Source organism: Lissotriton vulgaris, chromosome 1_1, assembly GCF_964263255.1.
Source record: "Lissotriton vulgaris chromosome 1_1, aLisVul1.2, whole genome shotgun sequence".
In the NCBI taxonomy this organism is placed as follows: domain Eukaryota; kingdom Metazoa; phylum Chordata; class Amphibia; order Caudata; family Salamandridae; genus Lissotriton; species Lissotriton vulgaris.
The window spans coordinates 765,004,653-765,031,923 of NC_141685.1; the positions used below are offsets into that span (position 1 = coordinate 765,004,653).

General features: G+C 42.0%; 1 protein-coding gene across 2 annotated transcripts in view; it reads right to left on the minus strand.

Annotated features, from left to right (window-relative positions):
• Positions 1-17,368, minus strand: part of LOC147747789 (flavin-containing monooxygenase 1-like) — a 472,774-nt gene extending 455,406 nt beyond the window's left edge. The window contains exons 1-2 of one of the 2 annotated variants that reach the window (XM_086955833.1): positions 17,351-17,368; positions 14,617-14,713 (exon numbers count right to left, since the gene is read on the minus strand). The gene's annotated coding sequence lies outside the window, so the exon portion shown is untranslated. Of the gene's footprint in view, positions 1-14,616; positions 14,750-17,350 lie in introns of those variants that run through there. The other variant, XM_086955843.1, reaches the window with a different exon arrangement.
• Between the last annotated feature and the right edge of the window lie 9,903 nt (positions 17,369-27,271).

Consider the following 27,271-nt stretch of genomic DNA (forward strand, 5'->3'; position numbering starts at 1 on the left):
TTATCTCACTGCACCATCCCAGCTCAGAGCCTGGCTATATGCAAATCAGTCTGTCCCTAGCCCAGTGCATCATGGGAACAGGGCAGACTAAACTACCAAGCCAATTCTTCACCAGAAAGGAGACAAGCTACCGTGGACCGGTTTCTGGCATTTCAGCCTTCTTCGGCCCGGCTTGCTTGAATCCTGATGGTGCAGTGAGAAAGGGACTCATGTCTGAGTATACCTTGCCACACCTATAGTGGCCAAAAACGATTCAGAAAAGGGGGTGGTGATGAACAGAGTGTCTGAATTAAGCAGACCACTTTTACCCAGTCCACAGATCAGGGCTTGATCCATCACCGTTATTTATCTCACTGCACCATCCCAGCTCAGAACCTGGCTATATGCAAATCAGTCTGTCCCTGGCCCAGTGCATCATGGGAACAGGGCAGACTAAACTACCAAGCCAATTCTTCACCAGAAAGGAGACAAGCTACCGGGGACCTGTTTCTGGCATTTCAGCCTTCTTCGGCCCGGCTTGCTTGAATCCTGATGGTGCAGTGAGAAAGGGACTCATGTCTGAGTATACCCTGCCACACCTATAGTGGCCAAAAACGATTCAGAAAAGGGGGTGGTGATGAACAGAGTGTCTGAATTAAGCAGGCCACTCTTACCCAGTCCAAAGATCAGGGCTTGATCCATCACCATTATTTATCTCACTGCACTATCCCAGCTCAGAACCTGGCTATATGCAAATCAGTCTGTCCCTGGCCCAGTGCATCATGGGAACAGGGCAGACTAAACAACCAAGCCAATTCTTCACCAGAAAGGAGACAAGCTACCGGGGACCAGTTTCTGGCATTTCAGCCTTCTTCGGCCCGGCTTGCTTGAATCCTGATGGTGCAGTGAGAAAGGGACTCATGTCTGAGTATACCCTGCCACACCTATAGTGGCCAAAAACGATTCAGAAAAGGGGGTGGTGATGAAAAGAGTGTCTGAATTAAGCAGACCACTCTTACCCAGTCCAAAGATCAGGGCTTGATCCATCACCGTTATTTATCTCACTGCACCATCCCAGCTCAGAACCTGGCTATATGCAAATCAGTCTGTCCCTGGCCCAGTGCTTCATGGGAACAGGGCAGACTAAACTACCAAGCCAATTCTTCACCAGAAAGAAGACAAGCTACCGGGGACAGGTTTCTGGCATTTCAGCCTTCTTCGGCCCGGCTTGCTTGAATCCTGATGGTGCAGTGAGAAAGGGACTCATGTCTGAGTATACCCTGCCACACCTATAGTGGCCAAAAACGATTCAGAAAAGGGGGTGGTGATGAACAGAGTGTCTGAATTAAGCAGACCACTCTTACCCAGTCCAAAGATCAGGGCTTGATCCATCACCGTTATTTATCTCACTGCACCATCCCAGCTCAGAACCTGGCTATATGCAAATCAGTCTGTCCCTGGCCCAGTGCATCATGGGAACAGGGCAGACTAAACTACCAAGCCAATTCTTCACCAGAAAGGAGACAAGCTACCGGGGACCGGTTTCTGGCATTTCAGCCTCCTTCGGCCCGGCTTGCTTGAATCCTGATGGTGCAGTGAGAAAGGGAGTCATGTCTGAGTATACCCTGCCACACCTATAGTGGCCAAAAACGATTCAGAAAAGGGGGTGGTGATGAACAGAGTGTCTGAATTAAGCAGACCACTCTTACCCAGTCCAAAGATCAGAGCTTGATCCATCACCGTTATTTATCTCACTGCACCATCCCAGCTCAGAACGTGGCTATATGCAAATCAGTCTCTCCCTGGCCCAGTGCATCATGGGAACAGGGCAGACTAAACTACCAAGCCAATTCTTCACCAGAAAGGAGACAAGCTACCGGGGACCGGTTTCTGGCATTTTAGCCTTCTTCGGCCCGGCTTGCTTGAATCCTGATGGTGCAGTGAGAAAGGGACTCATGTCTGAGTATACCCTGCCACACCTATAGTGGCCAAAAACTATTCAGAAAAGGGGGTGGTGATGAACAGAGTGTCTGAATTAAGCAGACCACTTTTACCCAATCCAAAGATCAGGGCTTGATCCATCACCGTTATTTATCTCACTGCACCATCCCAGCTCAGAACCTGGCTATATGCAAATCAGTCTGTCCCTGGCCCAGTGCATCATGGGAACAGGGCAGACTAAACTACCAAGCCAATTCTTCACCAGAAAGGAGACGAGCTACCGGGGACCTGTTTCTGGCATTTCAGCCTTCTTCGGCCCGGCTTGCTTGAATCCTGATGGTGCAGTGAGAAAGGGACTCATGTCTGAGTATACCCTGCCACACCTATAGTGGCCAAAAATGATTCAGAAAAGGGGGTGGTGATGAACAGAGTGTCTGAATTAAGCAGACCACTCTTATCCAGTCCAAAGATCAGGGCTTGATCCATCACTGTTATTTATCTCACTGCACCATCCCAGCTCAGAACCTGGCTATATGCAAATCAGTCTGTCCCTGGCCCAGTGCATCATGGGAACAGGGCAGACTAAACTACCAAGCCAATTCTTCACCAGAAAGGAGACAAGCTACCGGGGACCGGTTTCTGGCATTTCAGCCTTCTTCGGCCCGGCTTGCTTGAATCCTGATGGTGCAGTGAGAAAGGGACTCATGTCTGAGTATACCCTGCCACTCCTATGGTGGCCAAAAACTATTCAGAAAAGGGGGTGGTGATGAACAGAGTGTCTGAATTAAGCAGACCACTTTTACCCAATCCAAAGATCAGGGCTTGATCCATCACCGTTATTTATCTCACTGCACCATCCCAGCTCAGAACCTGGCTATATGCAAATCAGTCTGTCCCTGGCCCAGTGCATCATGGGAACAGGGCAGACTAAACTACCAAGCCAATTCTTCACCAGAAAGGAGACGAGCTACCGGGGACCTGTTTCTGGCATTTCAGCCTTCTTCGGCCCGGCTTGCTTGAATCCTGATGGTGCAGTGAGAAAGGGACTCATGTCTGAGTATACCCTGCCACACCTATAGTGGCCAAAAATGATTCAGAAAAGGGGGTGGTGATGAACAGAGTGTCTGAATTAAGCAGACCACTCTTATCCAGTCCAAAGATCAGGGCTTGATCCATCACTGTTATTTATCTCACTGCACCATCCCAGCTCAGAACCTGGCTATATGCAAATCAGTCTGTCCCTGGCCCAGTGCATCATGGGAACAGGGCAGACTAAACTACCAAGCCAATTCTTCACCAGAAAGGAGACAAGCTACCGGGGACCGGTTTCTGGCATTTCAGCCTTCTTCGGCCCGGCTTGCTTGAATCCTGATGGTGCAGTGAGAAAGGGACTCATGTCTGAGTATACCCTGCCACACCTATAGTGGCCAAAAACGATTCAGAAAAGGGGGTGGTGATGAACAGAGTGTCTGAATTAAGCAGACCACTCTTACTCAGTCCAAAGATCAGGGCTTGATCCATCACCGTTATTTATCTCACTGCACCATCCCAGCTCAGAACCTAGCTATATGCAAATCAGTCTGTCCTTGGCCCAGTGCATCATGGGAACAGGGCAGACTAAACTACCAAGCCAATTCTTCACCAGAAAGGAGACAAGCTACCGGGGACCGGTTTCTGGCATTTCAGCCTTCTTCGGCCCGGCTTGCTTGAATCCTGATGGTGCAGTGAGAAAGGGACTCATGTCTGAGTATACCCTGCCACACCTATAGTGGCCAAAAACGATTCAGAAAAGGGGGTGGTGATGAACAGAGTGTCTGAATTAAGCAGACCACTCTTACCCAGTCCAAAGATCAGGGCTTAATCCATCACCGTTATTTATCTCTCTGCACCATCCCAGCTCAAAACCTGGCTATATGCAAATCAGTCTGTCCCTGGCCCAGTGCATCATGGGAACAGGGCAGACTAAACTACCAAGCCAATTCTTCACCAGAAAGGAGACAAGCTACCGGGGACTGGTTTCTGGTATTTCAGCCTTCTTCGGCCCGGCTTGCTTGAATCCTGATGGTGCAGTGAGAAAGAGACTCATGTCTGAGTATACCCTGCCACACCTAGAGTGGCCAAAAACGATTCAGAAAAGGGGGAGGTGATGAACAGAGTGTCTGAATTAAGCAGACCACTCTTACCCAGTCCAAAGATCAGGGCTTGATCCATCACCGTTATTTATCTCACTGCTCCATCCCAGCTCAGAACCTGGCTATATGCAAATCAGTCTGTCCCTGGCCCAGTGCATCATGGGAACAGGGCAGACTAAACTACCAAGCCAATTCTTCACCAGAAAGGAGACAAGCTACTGGGGACCGGTTTCTGGCATTTCAGCCTTCTTCGGCCCGGCTCGCTTGAATCCTGATGGTGCAGTGAGAAAGGGACTCATGTCTGAGTATACCCTGCCACACCTATAGTGGCCAAAAACGATTCAGAAAAGGGGGTGGTGATGAACAGAGTGTCTGCATTAAGCAGACCACTCTTACCCAGTCCAAAGATCAGGGCTTGATCCATCACCGTTATTTATCTCACTGCACCATCCCAGCTCAGAACCTGGCTATATGCAAACGGTGATGGATAAAGCCCTGATCGTTTTGTCCACCATAAGTGTGGAAGGGTATACTCAGATGTGAGTCCCTTGCTCATTGCACCATCAGGATTCAAGCAAGCCGGGCCGTAGACGGCTGTAATGCCAGAAACCGGTCCCCGGAAGCTTGTTTCCTTCCCAGTATAAGAATTGGCTTGGTAGTTTGGTCTGCCCTGTTCCCATGATGCACTGGGCCAGGGACAGACTAATTGGCATATACCCAGGTTCTGAGCTGGGATGGTGCAGTGAGCTAAAAAACGGTGATGGATCAAGCCCTGATCTCTTGACTGGGTATGAGTGTTCTGTTTAACTCAGATACTCTGTCCATCACCACCCCTTTTCTGAATGGTTAGTAAACAGTCATTATCGATTGATTTAAACTTTTAAAATTGTTCTAAATATCTTTCATTAATCTGCACTGGTTACTAAAACTGTGCGGATATATATATCATCTTCTTTCTCAAAGTCCCTAAAACTTTCATAAGCTTTGATATAAGCTCAAATAGGTCGTTCGAAAGTTAATATTTATTTATGTCGCTCATTTCGACATCTCCAATTCAAATAGTGCCTGATGCCATACAGCAGAAGGTGTACTGGAGCAACGATCAGACAAAGGGGATAACGAGGTGTGAATCATATTCCCTGGTACTGCATATGGGTATTATGTACTCTCAGTTTCCTTTTCTGTCCTAATAATGCAGCTTCCTCAACTCTCTGAAGACTGCAAGTTCAGTAAATGTGGGATTCACTTTACCAATCGTACCTGCATCAGCATAACTCACATAACCGCTTAGCTGGCAGCCATTCATAAACCTTAGCCAAGCTTAGCCTGAGGTAGAAAGTACATTTTTTCGAGGCATACCACGCGAGAACAGAGCTGACACACACTGGGCTTTGCCAACATTGCATTTTATTCCGTGTCCCTGCTTCACCTACAACAAAGTAAACAATGACTCTTAATGGACCTTTGATGCAGCTTCTATGTTCTGAGGTAGAGCAAGTGTTAAACATGTTTAAGACAACTGGGGCTGAGGCAGTGTGGTGAAACAAATGGCATAAAGTGATCCAACGCCTGAAAGAAAGTGAGATCGTATTCCATGGTATTTTATTTTATTGCAACATTTCTATAGAGGTACGACTCCTATGTGGGGTGCTGAAGCATGCCACACTGTGTAGGGTATATGGTTTCAAATGTGTTGTCTTTGTTCTGATTCCATGAGAGAAGTATTTCAGTGTTTTACGTGATGACCACCGAGGTGCGGTTATTGTGCAAAATGGACACAGTGTTTAGCAGTGCGATGGATAAAGAAGTGAGAGAGAGGTGTTTTTCTGAAAGTTTCCATCTTTGAACAGCTCTGAAAGTCCCTTCATGGTATTTCTTTTGATCATAGTTTACTTGGCTGGTTACTCCACTGCGTTGTAGGTCCTGAGCAGGCAAAGGTTGGAGATATAGATATGGGAGTGATCTGCTGGGATGGACTTTATAAATATAACTGGCTGTCATTGGGAGATGTCAAGAAGTGACCACTGAATGTAGCTTGCTGGGACCTGCAGTGATGGGCTAAATTAAAGTCCTCCATTGATAGCGGTATGTGTCAGATCTCTTCAGTTATTCAATGCCTGTTCAGTTGCTGTGTAGTTACTGTGGGCTGGTACAGTACTGGGTGATGGATATGACCTGTAGACCTTTTATTTTATGCGAATAAAGACTGTCAAGTAGAAAAAGTGAATTATTATGCAGACTTTATTAATTACAATCAACTGCCCAACCACTGAGTTTTATGGTATTAATGTTAGTGTGGGTCAGGAGGGTCATATATTGTATTATTAGTACATGTATATAGTACTTACTACACCTGTTGAGGCATTTACATGCTTTAAGTTGGGCAGCACACTGCTCTAAACCCAAGGGTATTTTTTTCCAGTAATTATTGGGATTGGTCTTGTGCTTGTAAGGAAATTATTTAATGTATGTAATCCAGTTTGTATGTGGTGGATTGAATTAAGAGGAGTTAGATGGGATCTTTAGTGGAAGGGGATATGTGAATTCATGCAAATGGTTCATGGTATTAGTAGATGAGATGCCAAAGATTTGGTATCGTTAGCTTGCAGAGGAATGCCTTTTAAAAGAGAGGTTGTGATCTTTTAAATGAAATGTGAGCAATTTGCAGTGGTACAGTAATAGAGAGTAAGGCATGTGTCCTAGAGTAAGCTGGACTCAGAGAGAGGAGACCTGCAGAAGATGGAAAATAAGAAGACGTTTATTTGCTATAAAAGAAGAGGCAACTATTTGAGGTTTTAAGTCAAGGTCAATTTTCATGGTAAGGCAGAAGAGGCCTATTTTAGATTAATAGCAACAAGCTGTTGATGCTAATCTCTAGAATGAAACAGCATTATTTGCATGATAGATAGTGTTACACTAGGAACTTTTGATAAGCGCTAGAATTAGACAAATATTTTATCCACTGAAAGGCAACTGCTTAGAGCTCCCCTTTGGCAAGAACCGCTGATCAGCCCAAGAACTTGAGGCACAAAAAATTGGCTGGAAACATTTATAGGAAAATATCAAAAGGTTTAGGTTATGCTCAAAGGCAGCAGTCACCTCATGATCATAGACATTTGAGAGAGTATACAGGATATATAATGCATCAGAAAAAGAGATTCTGCAAAAGCTGGAGCAGATGTTTTCTGGTGTTCACCCTTGAAGTTTGGCTCACAGCACTAATTAATAAAGCGAAGTCTGTTCAATTTTGGATGCTCCTGGTTGTGGCATGGCACAAGATGGGGGCGAAGATAGCTTTCACAGACAGTGCAAGTGTACTGCCTCCATTCCTGTGTCTGGACTGGAGGGTGGATACCAAGACACAGAAGTGTGCAAGATGCAGACAGAGCTAATTCTAGTAGTTCCATGAGCCTTGTTAGCAAGTGGTTGTTTATTAGTCATCCTTGAGCACTGTCATTTGGTAGATGGTAGGGGTGAAGTATGGGACTGTGGATTATGTTGTGTAAGGTAAGGAACTTCTTAGGAGAGTCCTGCATTCGTCTGTCTTTAATTGAGGCAGTGGAATGTGCATGACAGGCAGGTGCAGAAATCTCACACTTCATTGAGCCCATATCGTGCCCACTTCTGCTTGGAGCAAGCCCCGGTGCTACCTGTTCCGGGAAGCCTCACTCTAGACAAAGACAATAGTTTGCTGGTGATTTTATTGGTTACCCTGTGCGTGTTTGTTCCCTTATGTGTACCTTTTGTTGTCCCTCACTTTCAGTCAATTACCCCAGCTGTCAGTCAGACCCCAGTGAGTTTACCCTCTGTCAGTGGCATGTCCTAAGTACCTTTGAACACAGATGTCCTTTGTATGCAGCAGCCATGGTTTCCTTTACGCTAACTAATATTCAGTGGATATGGGGTATCCCATGGATATGGATATGGGGTCTTCATTTAGAAAGCGTGCTTTTTGTGTTTTGGTGTAAATCTGTTCAGTAGTTTTTACAGAAATTAAGCTTTAAACTTTATGTATATATCAGGCCAAAGATTATCCAAGGACCCAACAGATGAAAAATTACATTCCGATCACTTTAACAAGAGGTGGTCGCAGCCATTTCAGGACTGCTCAGCCCTCCGTCCTACAAAAGGATTTAAATAAACATATTGGGAGGTAGGGTAGGGATACCCTGCCCCCCTATACCTGGTTGGTGGGGGGGTAAATTTCAAAGGGACACCTGGGAGTGAAAACTTTAATGTTTTAAAAAAATCTTTTGCTGCCTGTTTGCAGAGCATCTGCTGTTTAGCAGTAATTTAAAAAAATAGAGCAGGCTCCTGGCATTTTTTTTAAAAGACCCCTGGGTTGGGTCAGATCTCTTGGGGTAGTCACTGTCATATTTATATTTGGGAAGGTGGTATGATTCCTCCATCCCATGACTTCAAGAGGCCCCTGGGACACCATTACCCTGAACATATCGGGTAATTTATAAGGAGGGTGTTGTGTGGCCCGCCTCTTAAGCATTTTTGATGCCCTGAGGACCCCATCCCCTGGGGCCGTTGTTATATATACAGGACAGGGACATGCTGCCTCCCTCCCTGAGCCACTTTGTGATTCAGGGTGCCCCCTCCCCCAGGCTTGCATTGCTTTTGAAAGGGGAGGGTGATATGCGGTCACTCTCTCATGCCAACACAAGGCCTGAGGCTGACCCCATCCCTCCGACCGCAGCATATTCAAAATTGCATGTATGCCACTGTGCCCACCCTGAAAATCCACAGCAATGGCAGGCTGCAGAGGAAGCCCCAGGGCCCCAGTGGCCCCTTCCGTCTCCCTTGGCTGCCCCCATTGTGGTGAGAACTGGTTCCATGTGTGTGCTTCCAGCTGTCAGGTGCAGCTTTTCCCTCCCCCTACTTGGCCAGAACAAACCTGTTTTCCATTCTGCAAGAGAGAGGGATGGGAGCTTAGGTTCTCCCGGCCCACAATCTTGCAGGCATGATATTGCAGGGTCCGGGGGGATGGGGTCCCCTGGATTCCGCTGCCATAAGTCCCTGGGGGATGGGCCACTTTGAGTGCCCAACCCAACACAGTGCACAGTGGACATCTTACTTTATGTTAAAAGAAAAATAGAGATTCACTGAAAAAAACAAAGGTTAATGTGATGATATAGTTAAGAATATTAATAATATTTTACTTTGCATTAAAAATAAACCTTAGAAATTCACTGAAAAAAACAAAGGTTAAAGAAACATTATAATTAGGCGAAAATGTCAGTTAGAACATACCATTTTAAATTAACAAAAACATTGAAAATAGTTATAACTTATAGTTATGATAAATGTGCCAAACAGTAACTAAAACTGGTGCCCTCACCCTGCACTGCTAATTACCTCACGTATTGCAGCAATCAAGAAATGTTCTATGACATCATTAATAACATCATTGAATCATCTGAAATGACAGTAAACACAAATTGTTCCCTGGGTTTAATGCCTACAATGCTTCGAGCATTGTAGGCATTAAACCCGGGGAACAATTTTTGTTTACTGTTGATTCACCCAGTTCCCTTGTGGGTAATAGGGTTACTCTCCTCCCTTTATACTCGTCTGAAATGACATCATTGATGACAACATTGTGGCTTTTAACCCGTTAAGCGCGCTGAAAATTCCGCCCCAGTGCGGACGTTCGATTGCTCTAACGGGAATGGAACGTTCAGCAGACGTGCGCAGCACTAGCGAGGTAGTGCACGCGACGACCGCTGAACATTCCCCACACTTAAGGGGTTAAACACCAATCATAACTTTCTTAAAAAGGTATTTAAAACAGTTTAGTAGCTGAATCTACCTATTTAACGACCAAATTACAATAGCTACAATTAAAAGAAATGACTGGTTAGTAAACAGTCATCATCGATTGATTTAAACTTTTAAAACTGTTCTAAATATCTCTCATTAATCTGCACTGGTTACTAAAACTGTGCGGATATATATCATCTTCTTTCTCAAAGTCCTTAAAACTTTCATAAGCTTTGATAAAAGCTCAAATAGGTCGTTCGAAAGTTAATATTTATTTATGTCGCTCATTTCGACATCCTCAATTCAAATAGTGCCTGATGCCACACAGCAGAAGGTGTACGGGAGCCACGATCAGACAAAGGAGATAACGAGGTGTGAATCATATTCCCCGGTACTGCATATGGGTATTATATACTCTCAGTTTCCTTTTCTGTCCTAATAATGCAGCTTCCTCAACTCTCTGAAGACTGCAAGTTCAGTAAAGGTGGGATTCACTTTACCAATCGTACCTGCATCAGCATAACTCTCATAACCGCTCAGCTGGCAACCATTCATAAACCTTAGCCAAGCTTAGCCTGAGGTTGAAAGCACATTTTTTCGAGGCATACCACGCGAGAACAGAGCTGACACACACTGGGCTTTGCCAACATTGCATTTTATTCCGTGTCCTTGCTTCACCTACAACAAAGTAAATAATGACTCTTAATGGACCTTTGATGCAGCTTCTATGTTCTGAAGTAGAGCAAGTGTTAAACATGTTTAAGACAACTGGGGCTGAGGCAGAGTGGTGAAACAAATGGCATAAAGTGATCCAACGCCTGAAAGAAAGTGAGATCGTATTCCATGGTATTTTATTTTATTGCAACATTTCTATAGAGGTACGACTCCTATGTGGGGTGCTGAAGCATGCCACACTGTGTAGGGTATATAGTTCCAAATGTGTTGTCTTTGTTCCGATTCCATGGGAGAAGTATTTAAATGTTTTACGTGATGACCACCAAGGTGCGGTTATCGTGCAAAATGGACACAGTTTAGCAGTGCGATGGATAAAGAAGTGAGAGAGAGGTGTTTTTCTGAAAGTTTCCATCTTTGAACAGCTCTGAGAGTCCCTTCATGGTATTTCTTTTGATCATAGTTTACTTGGCTGGTTACTCCACTGCGTTGTAGGTCCTGAGCAGGTAAAAGGTTGGAGTTATAGATGTTGGAGTGATCTGCTGGGATGGACTTTATAAATATAACTGGCTGTCATTGGGAGATGTCAAGAAGTGACCACTGAATGTAGCTTGCTGGGACCCGCAGTGATGGGCTGAATTAAAGTCCTCTATTGATAGCGGTCAGATCTCTTCAGTTAATCAATGCCTGTTCAGTTGCTGTGTAGTTTAATTACTGTGGGCTGGTACAGTACTGGGTGATGGATATGACCTGTAGACTTGTTATTTTATGCGAATAAAGAATGTCAAGTAGACAAAGTGAATCATTATGCAGACTTTATTAACTACAATCAACTGCCCAACCACTGAGTTTTATGGTATTAGTGTTAGTGTGGGTCAGGAGGGTCATATATTGTATTATTAGTACATGTATATAGTACTTACTACACCTGTTGAGGCATTTACATGCTTTAAGTTGGGCAGCACACTGCTCTAAACCCAAGGGTATTTTTTTCCAGTAATTATTGGGATTGATCATGTGCTTGTAAGGAAATTATTTAATGTATGTAATCCAGTTTGTATGTGGTGGATTGAATTAAGAGGAGTTAGATGTGATCTTTAGTAGAAGGGGTATGTGAATTCATGCAAATGGTTCATGGTATTAGTAGATGAGATGCCAAAGATTTGGTATCGTTAGCTTGCAGAGGAATGCCTTTTAAAAGAGAGGTTGTGATCTTTTGAATGAAATGTGAGCAATTTGCAGTGGTACAGTAATAGAGAGTAAGGCATGTGTCCTAGAGTAAGCTGGACTCAGAGAGAAGAGACCTGCAGAAGATGGAAAATAAGAAGACGTTTATTTGCTATAAAAGAAGAGGCAACTATTTGAGGTTTTAAGTCAAGGTCATTTTTCATGGTAAGGCAGAAGAGTCCTTTTTTAGATTGAAAGCAAAAAGCTGAGGATGCTAAAATGTAGAATTAAACAACATTATTTGCATGAGAGATAGTGTTACACTAGGAACTTTTGATAAGCGCTAGAATTAGACAAAATATTTTATCCACTGAAAGGAAACTGCTTAGAGCTCCCCTTTGGCAAGAACCGCTGATCAGCTCAAGGACTTGAGGCACAAAATAATGGCTAGAAACATTTATAGGAAAATATCAAAAGGTTTAGGTTATGCTCAAAGGCAGCAGTAACCTCATGATCATAGCCATTCGAAAGAGTATACAGGGTATATAATGCAAGCATCAGAAAAAGAGATTCTGCAAAAGCTGGAGCAGATGTTTTCTGGTGTTCACCCTTGAAGTTTGGCTCACAGCACTAATTAAAAAAGTGAAGTCTGATCCATTTTGGATGCTCCTGGTTGTGGCATGGCACAAGATGGGGGTGAAGATAGCTTTCACAGACAGTGCAAGTGTACTGCCTCCATTCCTGTGTCTGGACTGGAGGGTGGATACCAAGACACAGAAGTGTGCAAGATGCAGACAGAGCTAATTCTAGTAGTTCCATGAGCCTTGTTAGCAAGTGGTTGTTTATTAGTCATCCTTGAGCACTGTCATTTGGTAGATGGTAGGGGTGAAGTATGGGACTGTGGATTCTGTTGTGTAAGGTAAGGAACTTCTTAGGAGAGTCCTGCATTCGTCTGTCTTTAATTGATGCAGTGGAATGTGCATGACAGGCAGGTGCAGAAATCTCACACTTCATTGAGCCCATATCGTGCCTACTTCTCCTTGGAGCAAGCCCCGGTGCTACCTGTTTCGGGATGCCTCACTCTAGACAAAGACAATAGTTTGCTGGTGATTTTATTGGTTACCTTGTGCGTGTTTGTTCCCCTTATGTGAACCCTTTGTTGTCCCTCACTTTCAGTCAATGACCCCAGCCATCAGTCAGACCCCAGTGAGTTACCCTCTGTCAGTGGCATGTCCTAGGCACCTCTGAACACAGTTGTCCTTTGTATGCAGCGGCCATGGTTTCCTGTACACTAACTAATATTCAGTGGATATGGGGTCTCCCACGGATATGGATATGGGGTCTCAGTGGAAGTGGGGTCCTCCCATCGATTTTCTGGGTGAACCGGAAATAAAGCACTTTCTTGGAATACATATGTTTTGTCACTTTTGGGAGATACTTTTGCACATTGTACATGGCCCAGTGCAGCTAAACAACTTCCAATAAATACCCAGTGGATGCAGATGTAAAGGTGTGTTCAATAGTTGACGTACGTTCCTACAACGGGGCAAATAATCGTGGGCATGGTCCATAATTGCAAAGAAGTCCAACTGTACTCAAACAATGGGGCATTATTTATTTTAAAAAACCGGATGTGTGCAAAATAGAGGCAAATCAGTTCTCAGCAAAGCAATAGTGCCTTGGCACATAAAGCAGTAAATAATACTGATACTTTCAAATGGATATTTGAGTACTGAAATATACTGTTCGTTTGGCACTTAATAGGTCGGGTTACAGACTGTTAATTCATATCACATTTTAAGGAAAATGTAGTTTTGAGTATGGGGTCCACAATCAAATGCAGTTAATGAAACACAAATATACGTGGCACATGTGTGGCAGTGGCACAGTACTGAAATATTAACGGAGTGAACTATGAACAGGTCATGTAGTTTGGTGGGTTGATGCTACTGTTGCAAAAAGATGTGCACTGAACTCCAGTGACAAGTTAAAGAGGGTGGGGGTTAAAATGACATGCAGTGAAAGAAAGCTGCGGGTAGGAACAGAAGTACTAGGGTGAAGAGATTTAGAGCTGTGGCTGGCACTACACTGTACTGCAGGAAAATCACTGGCAAACATTAGCCATTTTCGAATGACAACATTTCCATCGTCTTTATATATTAAAATATTTTAAAATTAAACAAAAAAATTAGAAATGTACTGAAAATAACAAACGTTAAAGTGACAATATAGCTAGGAATTTTAATAATATCTTACTTGACATTAAAATAGAGTCTTAGAAATTTACTGAAAAACACCAAGGTTAAAGAGGCATTATAATTAGGTAAAAATGTCAGTTAACACTTACCATTTGAAACAAACAAAAACAATGAAAATCACGTATTATAGTTCCCTCAAGTCAGTACAACTTTTGTCCAAATGCAACATAACTGTCTTCCTCACCATTCACTGCTAATTAAATCACATATTACACCACTCATGACATGTTGTTAACGTCACTGCATCATCTGAAATTACATCATTGATGACAACGTTGTGGCTTTTATAAATCAATCATACCTTTCTTAAAAATGTATTTTAAACAGTCTACCAGCCTAATCTACCTATTTATCTGCCAAATTACAACAATTACAATTAAAAGATATGACTGGTTGGCAAACAGATATTTTCGAACTCCTAAAAGTGTCCTAAATATTTTTCAATAATCTGCACTGGTCAGTAAAACTCTATGAAAAACGTACTTATAATCGGTAGATATCAATCTTATCTTCTTTCTCAAAGTCCTAAAAACTTTCATAAGCTTTGATTAAAGCTCAAATAAGTCGTTCAAAAGTTTAGAAATGACGTACATGACTCAATCTGACAATTTTAATTTAAAGTACCCGGTCCCACACAACAGAAGGTGTCCTGGAGAAGCGATTAGACAAAGGAGATAAAAAGTGTGAACCATACTCACTGTCACTGCGCTTGGGTACAAAATGTCGTCTTCTGATGGCACTATGTTCTTCTCTCAGTGTCCTTTGCTGTTCTGATAGTGCAGCTTCCTCAACTCTCTGAAACATGCAGGTTCAATAAAGGTGGGATTCACTTTACCAGTCGTACCTGCATCAGCATGACTTACATAACCGCTCAGCTGGCAACCATTCATAAACCTTAGCCAAGCTTAGCCTGAGGTTGAAAGCACATTTTTTCGAGGCATACCACGTGAGAACAGAGCTGACACACACTGGGCTTTGTCAGCACTGTATTTTTTACGTGTGTCCCTCCTTCACATACAACGAAGACGACAATAACTTTTGGTCAGCCTTGAAGGAAGCTTATAGCTTCTGATGTAGAGCAAGTGTTAAACACGTATTGGACGGCTGGGGATGAGGTAGTGTAGTGGAACAAATGAATTAAGGTGACCTAAACGCTTGAAAGAAAGAGAGATAATGGATACCATGGTATATTAATGCAACATTTTTTTAGGACTTACTAACCCTATGTGGGGTGCCTTCATGGGTAGCCTACCGCACTGTTTAGGGTATATGGTTGGAAATGTGTTGTTTTTGTTCTGGTGTTATGTGGAAAGGGTTTTAATGTTTTGCGTGATGACCACCGAGGTTCAGTTATCGTGTGATCGAACACATCGTTCATCGGTGTGGTGAGTGGAGGAAATGTGACGGAGAGGCGCTTTTCAGAAATCTGGCAACTTTGATCAGCTCTGAAAGTCCCTTTATGGTATTTCTTTAGATCATAGTTTACTGGCTGGTTACTCCACTGCGTTGTCCATTCTGGGTATTTTGCTTGAAGATTATGGCCCAGAGCAGACAAATGTTGGAGGTAAAATGATGGAGAGGTCTTCTAGGATGGACGTTATAAATATATCTGGTTTTCATTGTGAGATGTCAAGAAGTGGTCACTGAATATAACTTATTGAGACCTGCAGTGATGAAGTAAATGAAAGTCTTCAGTTGACAGCGGCATGTAGTAGATCTCTTCAGCTCCTTTGTGCCTGTTCAGTTGATGGTTTGTGGTTTAAGTCCTGCGGGCTGGAACAGTACTGGGTGATTGATTTAACCCGTAGACCTTTTATCTTATGTGAGTGTAAGACTGACAGGCAGTAAAAGTGAATTATTATGCAGCCTTTATGAACTACAATCACCTGTCGACCTCCCTGCAATTATTGTAATTAGTCTTGTGCTCTTAAGGAAAATATTTTATTTGTTTACTCCAGTTTGAATTTGGGGGATTAAATTAATAGGAGTTAGATGTGATCTCTTGAGAACCGGGGTATGTGATCTCATGCAAGTGATTAGTGGCATTAGTAGATGTGTTACCTAATATTTGGAATTGTTAGGTTGCAGGGATATGACATTGAAATGAGAGTTTGTGATCTTTGAAATCAAGTGTGAGCAATTTGCAGAAATACAGTAATGAGGGATTAAGGCACGTGATTTAGAGTAAGCTGAACTCAGAGAGAGACCTGCAGAAGACAACAAGCAACAATCTGAGATTGCTAAACTTGAGAGACAGTAGTATTCTAGGTACTTTTGAAAGGTGTGCACTGAGCTCGAGTGAAAAGTTAAGGAGGGTGGTGCTAAAATGTGTATGTATTTTGTTGTCCCTCTGTTGGGCATGGCCCTCTCTGCAGGGTCACCCCAAACCTTTTGCCTTTTATCTTCTGCTTTTTGCTGAATTTGTTTTTGTTGGCCTTAGGACTCTTTGCACTTTACCACTGCTAACCAGTACTAAAGTGCATGTGGTCACTCCCTTAAATTGCGGTTAAATTGGTTTATACCCAAGTGGCATATTTAATTTGCATATAAGTCCCTTGTAGAGTAGTATAACATATACCCAAGGCCTGTAAATTAAATGCTTCTAGTGGGCCTGCAGCACTGATTGTGTCACCCACCTAAATAGCGCATTAAACATATGCCAGGCCTGCCATTGCAGCCTGAATGTAGTTTTAAACTGCCATGTCGAGTTTGCTTAAAACCTCCCTTGCCAAGCCTTAAACTCTACTTTTATAATATGTAAGTAATAGCAGGGGGCACCTGTATTTATCCTCAAGGGTGAGCCAAGCTAACGTCTGTGCTATGTCACCTAGCTGAACAATTCATGCTGGTTGGCTTACTACATTTTGCCCAACTTTAGCATAAACAAATGAAATGAGTAGCAATTGTTGTCATTAGCAGTCATCCAAGTAGACAGTCATCGCACATAGTCCTTGTAGGAAAGTGGAATATTATGTGGCATGGCTTGGTTGCCTAACCATGTACTATTATCACAATACCCTAAAGATGGCCGTTGGATTCATACTAATAAATCACAAGCTTTGCTAGAGTGGCAAAGAGCAGTCAGACTTTCTTAGAGGAACATGTGTTAAGCATTTCAGAGTACCAACGTGGATGATAAATAATTGACAGGACTCTAGAGAAATCCAATACCAACGTATAAAAATAAAGTGTATTTTTATCTTAATTTAGGCATCAAATGAATGGAATAGCATGCATATAACCAGAGATGTAGATTCTTGAAGCAATATTAAATGAGTGCAGAAAACTACAGGAAGAGATAACATTACGGTCAATGGGAAAAAACGCTAGTGATGACAAACGGTCACTTGGAGGTCGTGTTGCATTGTACCCTTGCAGGGTAAAGGTGATGCAGGTCTCAGGAGCAAGCAATGACAGTCAACTCAATTTTACCTGGACCATGGAGCCCGTGTGCAATGTTGTTCTGGCTGCTTGTGGTGCTGAACGGGAACCGCTGTAGAGCTGCTTTTATCATGGAGACAATGCTGCAAGAAAAAAAGATGCAAAAGGACAACAACGGAGAGGTTGTTGACATAATTCATGGGTTGGATCGACCTCACTCTTGCTGCAGCATCAAGTAAAGGTGTTGGTTGCCGGAATGGCGCGCAACAAGCCTTGACAGCGGTAAGCACAGCAACAAGATACTAGAACTTCACTGGGTCCAGGCATGCATGGCAGCCGCCTGAGATGTCGAGGCCTGCGAGACCACAACTCCCACAACAATGCACTGGACCACCTGGATTAAGGCAATCCCAAAGAGGGCCTGATGGCCATCGACTCTGGATCCGGTGAGTATTTTTTGGCATCCAGAGGGGTCCATTTCTTTGGGTGTGCTGAGTTTTAGCCAAGGACGAGGGTCATTCCCTCAGCTCAAAGGCTTTTGCCACAGGGACAAAGTATCCCTCTTTTCTTTGGGGCTGTGGGCAAAGTCCAGTTGCCAGCGGCACGGGTCGCCTCTTGATCTTTCCTTGATTCATGTTGTTCAGATCTGAGGTTCGGATATCATAGGAATCCCTTAAATCCTATATTTAGGGGAGTTAATGGTGCGGGAGCAAATAGCCAATGGGCAGCTAGTCCTTGCAGCTAATCCGCCACTGAGGTGACCACATTCAGGGGTGTAGGTCACCTTTTTTGCACAGAACCCTCAATTCTACCAATCCTAAGAATAGCAGAAATCAAATTTTGGTGTACATACCAGGCTGCCCGCCCTGGAGATGTGGCTAGCCTTCTGGAGGTACACACCTCTCTCAATAGCTTGTTTGTCACCTGCCTGGGTGCAAATGTGCCTGGGGCAGGGGGATGGCTGTTTCCTCCGCTGAGAGTCAGTCCTGATGCACATCAGAGGCAGTGCAGCTTTTAAAGCTCACAGTCCTGATGTGCTGCTTCAATGCCTGCTTGGGAGGAGGTAGGTGTGACTTCCTTCCTGCCCAGGCCTTTGTTCCTGACTCCTGGGCGTGATGCAACTACCTGGAAGGAGGTCAGAATCTTCTCTTGGCGGCAGCAGACGCAGAAAGCATTGGCTGGGGCAACCAGGTGGGCAACCTGTAAGTTGTCACCTGAGTGCATGCCACGTCACCCAGGATGAGGGAATCATATTAGGGTTCAGAAGGCACATTGATTGATATCAAACATGACATATTTTAATGGTACCATAATGGAGCTGCCAATCTTGAGTGTGAGCCCATGTTATCCTATTGACCTCTAACACTTATACAAGTTTCCAATAGGGGACACCTCTATAGCAGCATATAGGCTTGCTCTTATACGTCCTCACCTTTAATAACACAAACACAAGGAGATGATGGACGGAGCGCTGAAACTTTTCAGACACTCACCCCCAGTCACAGATCTGGGTTGAATCCATCATCGTTCTTTAGCTCACTTCACCACCCCAGTTCAGACACAGCAATATGCAAATCAGTCTTGACCCCATGCCTCATGGGAACAGTCCATCCAAACTGCCAATCCAGGTCTTCCCTAAGCCAAAAAACATGCATCCTGGGACCGGTTTCTGGGTAACACCCTTCATCAGCCAAGCTAGCTTGAACCCAGTGGCAAAGTGAGCAAGGGACCCACATCTTGGCATACCCTGCCAACTTAGGGCAAACAAAGCATACACAAGTAGATGATGGATGAAGCGCTGAAACTTTTCAGACACTCACCCGAGTCACAGATCTGGGTTGAATCCATCATCATTCTTTAGCTCACTTCGCCACCTCACTTCATACCCAGATAAATGCAAATCAGTCTTGACCCTGTGCTGCATGGGAACAGTCCAGCCCAAACTGCCAAGCCAGGTCTTCCCTGAACCTGAAGCAAGCATCCAGAGACCGGTTTCTGGGTAAAACCCTTCATCAGCCAGACTAGCTTGAGTCCAGTGTAGCTGCCACCATAATGACACTGGCACCTATATCCCTAAGAGTCTCTACCTCAGTCCAATTGTTATTTGGCCTTTGACTATACTTCTCCAAACTTGGAGGCAAGACAGCCAGGGCTTCAATATCCACCCCACCAAGGGAAAGTAAAGTAGCCTCTATGTAACCTCTGACCTCTCCAGAGTACACCACTACCCCTACTCCTATGCTAGCCCATCCCCTTGGATTGTCCACCACTGGGGGAATCTTTGAAACATGCTGCATCGCCTTTCTTATGACCTGCATAATGACAGTCATTACATAACCCAGAAGCATTTGCTGGATCCCAATTTCTACCTTGATACCCATTGCCTTTGCACTGGGAGACGTCTCTGGCCCATTCTCCTAAGAAGTAATTTGGGGGCATTTAGAGAACTCCTATTTGTCTAGTTTGCCGCTCACCTCCTTCCCCTGCTGAGAAGTCTGTGAACCCTTTTTCTGTTAACTCCCACTATGAGTCTTACTGGACACCCAGGTTCTGACCCATTTGCCAGCTATCTTCCCCATCTCTCTAGGAGAAGACAACTTAGAATCTACCAAATGGTGAAGTAATTTCTCATTGATGCAAACAGGTAAAATGTGCTCCTTCGCAATTAAATGGTACAGCCATCATAAGTGTCAATTTCAGTGCCTTTTATCCAGCCATCTAGTGCTTTGACTAAAGAGTACCTGCCCCAAGACAGTCACACTGGATGAAATAGTGAGTATAATAGCAGAGGGTGATTTCTTACAGAAAGGTATAGAAGTAACGTTTAGTGACAAGTGAAATATTGTCCTTGCCACTCACCAGGGACTTGACACCGGGTGAAGACATTTGATAGCACATCTCTAGAACATTAGAAGACAACTCAGTGTCTCACTGGAGGGTCTACTTATTCGAAGGGAAGACCACATGATTCCTCTCATGAGGAGATGGTAGTCCTTGCAGACACCAAATACCAAGGAATGACAAAGACTAAAATTCAGCTTTGTAAGAAACTATAAAATCACAGCATCTTGCCAATTTCACAGCGACCCAGACGTACTGAGCCCTGTGATGACAGAGGAGCCTTGACCAGAGCTTTAAGTAGGTATGTTTGCATTTCCAGATAGGAAACGGGTAATTAAAGTCATTGAAGTGTATTACAAATTCCGAGATCGAGATTGTGCAGTCAAAAATTGATGCATACTTATCAAAATCAGTGGCCTTAGTTCAATGTTTCCATCCCAGCCCCAACCTCATTCAATCATTGCATCGAAACTTTTTGGAGTCTTACAGAGAAACTCGGGGATCCTTATAGTAGGTATGCTGATGATACCCAACTGTGCACACCAAATGCAGTTCAAGATTGGATAACTTCCCATAATTTAAAATTGAACCCATCCCAAACTGTATTCCTTCTCATTTCCTAACTAAATCACCATTACCAGTGCAATCCTGGTTGGATTAATTCAACATCCTACACAGCACACCTACTATTGTTGATGGTGCAAATCCCTAAAGGAAATTCTAGGCAAAAGACTTAATTTACAATCCCAAGTCAAAGCAGTAGGCATACATGCGTGCTTTGAAATGCTTCTTCTTTGGGCAATTCCAGAGCAAGATCTCGAAATTCTGATTCAATCACTGGCACTGTCTAGAATCAACTACTGTAATTCTTTCCTAATCAGTCTTTCCAAGATTCATCTCACTAAAAAAAATCATAATACACATAATCAAAACCAAGGACATGACAAAGTTCATCAACAGACTTATAACAGTCCTAAAACGATTGATGTAAAAAGGATGTTTTATATTATAAGAGCACAAACCTATACAGAGTGGCTGAACCAAGCAAGACCAAAAATGTGAAGTGAAGGTCCAACTTCCATGGATTCAACATAAACAAAACACCCAATAGTGAAGTGTCAAGAAATAGTGACACAACCCTAGACAAGAAATAAGTGAAATAAGTTTAACCAAGTAAGCTTATATTACACACCTGACACCAATCACCAATCAAATGTGTAGTTTGAATAAAAGAAAGAGCAAGAGAAGCAAAGGAGAAAACCAAAACAAGATAAAGAATACAAAATTGGATCCAAGAATAAAAGTAAAAAGTAATTCGCAAAGTCAAAATCAACCGTACAGGGCACTGAAACGAATGAAAAGAAATATTTGTGAGTGCCAATATACAAAAACATAAGAGAAAGAAGAAGAAACGTGACAAACGCTGAAAACTACGTAAAATGAATACCATCCCAACAAGATAAAGACACTCACATAATAGTAAGGTAATTGGATATTAATAAACTTATAACATCAGAAAGTGAACAGCGTTGAAGTAATCTATAACAAAAACACAAAAAAGAGAGAGGAACAACCAATGCTCAGGTATATCTGTTTAACCACTCCTGGTTGGAATAATCTATGAGTAATAATCAAAAACCACTCACTGTAGATTGGAGACTCCTGAGATAATCAATTCTATAGTGGCCGTGTAAATCCAAAATAACAGGCAAGCCCCAGAGGTACCTGGCATATGTAAAACAGGGTAATCCATAAAATCGTCCTTAATGCTAACCAGAGTTAGGACAGTCTGCATTGACAAGCAAACGGGTAGAATTAGTAATATGAGAGCGAAAAAACACCCATGGCTGATTAATAGTAAAAAGGGGGGCCATGCTATTGTAATTAGAGACACGAACAAGTAAGCTACAATAAATTACACAATACCTACGTTCGTGATATCAATTTCTAAAAAGTTAATCCGCAATGTAAAAATTCTAAGTATTCGAAAAAACTACCCATATGTACAACCTATAATTCACAAGATTAAGCCCAAACTCAAGAGGAATATGCATAATCGTTATGGAGATACGTAACCGTGCCAGTGTTGTATCCAAGATATTAAGCCCTACTATCAAGGACCAAGACTCACTTTATAGCAGCAAAAGTGAAGTATAAGGGTATTTGCTGTGCAACACTCACCTACAGATACGAAGAAAAACCGTCTAAAGCATGCAGAGTTGCGTGGCGTGTAGCACCGGCGCCATGTTAGTACAACCCCTATATAGTATGCCTGTCCTGCACCCGAAATAGTAGTAGGACTAAGTAGGCAGCATCGGCCCTGTCTTAGAAGGCTCGCGTCGTAAAGTTATCGCCATCTTATAAACAGTAAAGTAAGTTTATCTTACTGATTAAATCAACGTAATTTTATAAATCAAAAGCCGAAACGACTGAATTAGGTTTCAGCGAAACATCCAACTCGTAAACAAAATTATATACACTAAAATAGTAAATCTAAAAACGCCCATTGTAAAACGGGTAAAAAACTTCAATGTTGTCAATTCGTACCCAGAAATTTATCTAACATACCCAATGACCATAGTTACAAATCTAATGTCAGGGAAACATTCCAGTGCCTATATAGCTATACTGTCATACCATGTAACAAGGATGGGAAAAATTTGCTAATGGAAAAGTCAGCTATCCTGCTGAAAATGAATATTAGTAATATGAATATGCATATGCACCAGTCACAAGAAAAGAAATTAGAATAGGATTGTGACACCCAAAAGTGACATATAAGGAGTAAAGTAAAGCTTGTAGTGGACACCCATAATCTGAAATATAATAGCAATAATCTTGATGCCACATTTCATATTATATAAGGACAGCATAGGGTCACATCATGTCAAACCATATGAGTTCCAAATAAGAAACATTCATATTTGATCAGCTATATCAATTGAGTGCATAATCATCATTAGATGTAAATACATCAAAGCAACTTGAATTAGTAAACCTAATGTAACGTATATCAATAAAGTAATAGAAACCACAATAAATCACAAACAAGTAGTGTATCTAGATAAAATAATCATGTAAGCGTAATGTGTTACTAATGTACACAACAACATCATATTATTAGTTTAGGAAGTAGTATGAGGAATACATCATAATCTTAAGAGATCAGTCTCACATAAGCGATTAACTTATGTGATCAAATAAATCAAAAACCATACACAGTCGAGAATACATTACATACATAAGAGAAAACTCTTGGTGAGACATAACATCTCAATCTTATTTGAAACAACAAACAGAGTCTTATTTGTACAGTAAGATTAATTTGTCATTTTGAAATAGAGAAAACCATATATCCATTGAACAGAAAAAAAACATTTTAGCAACCAAGGAAGTATTGCAGCTCATTATCAAAGTTGAGACCCCTATCAACCGCACGTACTCGCATAATCCAACGCGCTTCTAGTTGTCTCAATTTCAATTAGCGGTTGCCACCCCTGATATCTGAAGGCATCATCTCGATATCATGGAATGTTAAGGTCAAATGTTCCGTCTGGGAGCCACATTCGAGTGCGTCTGCTGCTATCGGGTAACCGTAACCTCTAGATAGAAACCTATTTTCTATATCCGATACACATATTGTGAAATCTGAATCCTCATTACAATTTCTACGTGCTCTGTAGAACTCCCCATAAGGGATTGCATTCACTTGTGATCTTGGGTGTGAACTCTTGGCATGTAATACTGAATTACAAGAGGTTTCTTTTCTGAATATTTTGCTACACAGTTTTTCATTATTTACTAACAGTACCAAGTCTAGAAATGTAATGTTAGTGTGACTGAAGTTGATGGTAAAACTCACATTGTACGTATTGTCATTCATATATGTGAAAAAATCTAAAAGTTCAGTTTCACCACCCGTCCAAATGAACAACAGATCATCAATATATCATCGGTAGTAATTAATAAACGGGTGCCAGTGCTCTGAAAAACAGGGATATGAGATACCCGATAGCAGCAGACGCACTTGAATGTGGCTCCCAGACGGAACATTTGACCCTAACATTCCATGGTATCGAGATGATGCCTTCAGATATCAGGGGTGGCAACCGCGAATTGAAATTGAGACAACTAGAAGCGCGTTGGATTATGCGAGTACGTGCGGTTGATAGGGGTCTCAACTTTGATAATGAGCTGCAATACTTCCTTGGTTGCTAAAATTGTTTTTTTCTGTTCATAGGATATATGGTTTTCTCTATTTCCAAATGACAAATTAATCTTACTGTACAAATAGGACTCTCAGTTTGTTGTTTCAAATAAGATTGATATGTTATGTATCACGAAGAGTTTTCTCTTATGTATGTAATGTATTCTCGACTATGTATGGTTTTTGATTTATGTGATCACATAAGTTAATCGCTTATGTGAGACAGATCTCTTAAGAATATGATGTATTCCTCATACTACTTCCTAAACTAATAATATGATGTTGTTGTGTACATTAGTAACAAATTATGCTTACATGATTATTTTGTCTGGATAAACTACTTGTTTGTGATTTATTGTGGTTTCTATTACTTTATTGATATGCTTTACATTAGGTTTACTAATTCAAGTTGCTTTGATGTATTTACCCTTTAATGATGATTATGCACTCAATTGATATAACTGATCAAATATGAATGTTTCTTATTTGGAACTCATATGTCTTGACATGATGTGACGCTATGCTGTCCCTATATAATATGAAATGTGGCATCAAGATTATTGCTATTATATTTCAGATTATGGGTGTTCTCTACAAGTTTTACTTTACTCCTTATATGTCACTTTTGGGTGTCACAATCCCATTCTAATTTCTTTTCTTGTGACTGGTGCATATGCATATTCATATTACTAATATTCATTTTCAGCAGGATAGCTGACTTTTCCATTAGCGAATTTTTCCCTTCCTTGTTACATGGTATTGCAGTATAGCTATAAAGGCACTGGAATGTTTCCCTGACGTTAGATTTGTAAATATGGTCATAGGGTATGTTAGATAAATGTCTGGGTACGAATTGACAACATTGAGATTTTTTACCCATTTTACAATCGGCGTTTTTAGATTTACTTTTTTAGTGCATATAATTTTGTTTACGAGTTGGATGTTTCGCTGAAACCTAATTCAGTTGTTTCGGCTTTTGATTTATACAGTTAAATTGAGTTAATCAGTAAGATAAACTTACTTTACCGTTTATAGGATGGCAATAACTTTCCGACGCGAGCCTTCTAAGACAGGACCGATACTGCCTACTTAGTCCTACTACTATTTCGGGTGCAGGACAGGCACACTGTATAGGGGTTGTACTAGCATGGCGCCGGTGCTACATGCCACGCATCTCTGCATGCCTTAGACGGTTTTTCTTCATATCTGTAGGTGAGTGTTGCACAGCAAATACCATTATTCTTCGCTTTTGCTGCTATAAAGTGAGTCTTGGTCCTTGATAGTAGGGCTTAATATCTTGGATACAACACTGGCACGGTTACGCATCTCCATAACGATTATGCATATTCCTCTTAAGTTTGGGCTTAATCTTGTGAATTATAGATTGTACATATGGGTGGTTTTTTCGAATACTTCGAATTTTTACATCGCAGATTAACTTTTTAGAAATCGATATCACGAACGTAGGTATTGTGTAATTTATTATAGCTTACTTGTTCGTGTGTCTAATTACAATAGCATGGCCCCACTTTTTACTATTAATCAGCCATGGGTTTTTTCGCTCCCATATTACTAAGTCTACCCGTTTGCTTGTCAATGCAGACTGTCTTAACTCTGGTTAGCATTAAGGACGATTTTATGGATTACGCTGTTTTATATATGCCAGGTACCTCTGGGGCACGCCTGTTATTTTGGATTTACTCCGCCACTATAGAATTGATTATCTCAGGAGTCTCCAAACTACAGTGAGTGGTATTTGATTATTACTCATAGATTATTCCAACCAGGAGTGGTTAAACAGATATACCTGATTATTGGTTGTTCCTCTCTCTTTTTTGTGTTTTTTGTTATAGATTACTTCAACGCTGTTCACTTTCTGATGTTATAAGTTTATTAATATCCAATTACCTTACTATTAGGTGAGTGTCTTTATCTTGTTGGGATGGTATTAATTTTACGTAGTTTTCAGCGTTTGTCCTGTTTCTTCTTTTTTCTCTTATGTTTTTGTATATTGGCCCTCACAAATATTTCTTTTCATTGTTTCAGTGCCCTGTACAGTGGATTTTGACTGCGAATTACTTTTTTCTTTTATTCTTGGATATAATTTTGTATTCTTTATCTTGTTTTGGTTTTTCCTTCTCTTCTCTTGCTCTTTCTATTATTCAAACTACACATTTGATTGGTGATTGGTGATAGGTGTGTAATATAAGCGTACTTGGTTTAACTTATTTCACTTATTTCTTGTCTATGGTTGTGTCACTATTTCTTGACACTTCACTATCGGGTGTTTTGTTTATCAGGAATCCATGGAAGTTGGACCTTCACTTCACATTTTTGGTCTTGTTTGGTTCAGCCACTTTGTATAGGTTTTGTTAGGGGTGTTACCGGTCGTCTTCATTAGTTTCTGATTCAGAACGGCTTCAGGTAATATCTTGTGAAGCTGTAGGGTTAATTTAGGTTAGTGGGTGTATTCTGTAATTTATTTTAAATATTAAGTTTTATTTAAAAACTCAGTCAGTAAGGTTATTGGTTAAATTGCCTTTGGCAATGCTTGTTTATTTACCTACTGAAAAATTGAATCAATCCCTAGAATGTGCGCTCTGCGGAGACAGGCTCGCGCCAACCCTCGTGCCTGGTGTAACCTTACAAGAGGCTCGCGCTGAGTCTCGTGGTGGAAGCTATAAATATGAGCTTCCACCAACTGTCAGACGCTTCGTCTCTTGTTGAACTTGACGAGAGCTTCTGCTCCCGCTTTGAATCCGGCAGTTCCTGTCATCTCTTGTTTCCCATCGTGAAAGAAAATCCAAACCCCTTTTATTCTGTTTAATTAAGCCCCGCGTAGACTGTTTTCCAATCCCTAGCTGTCATCGTCGCTGATTCACGACCTCCTTGAAGACAGCGCGGGCGGACTCCGGAGCTCCACT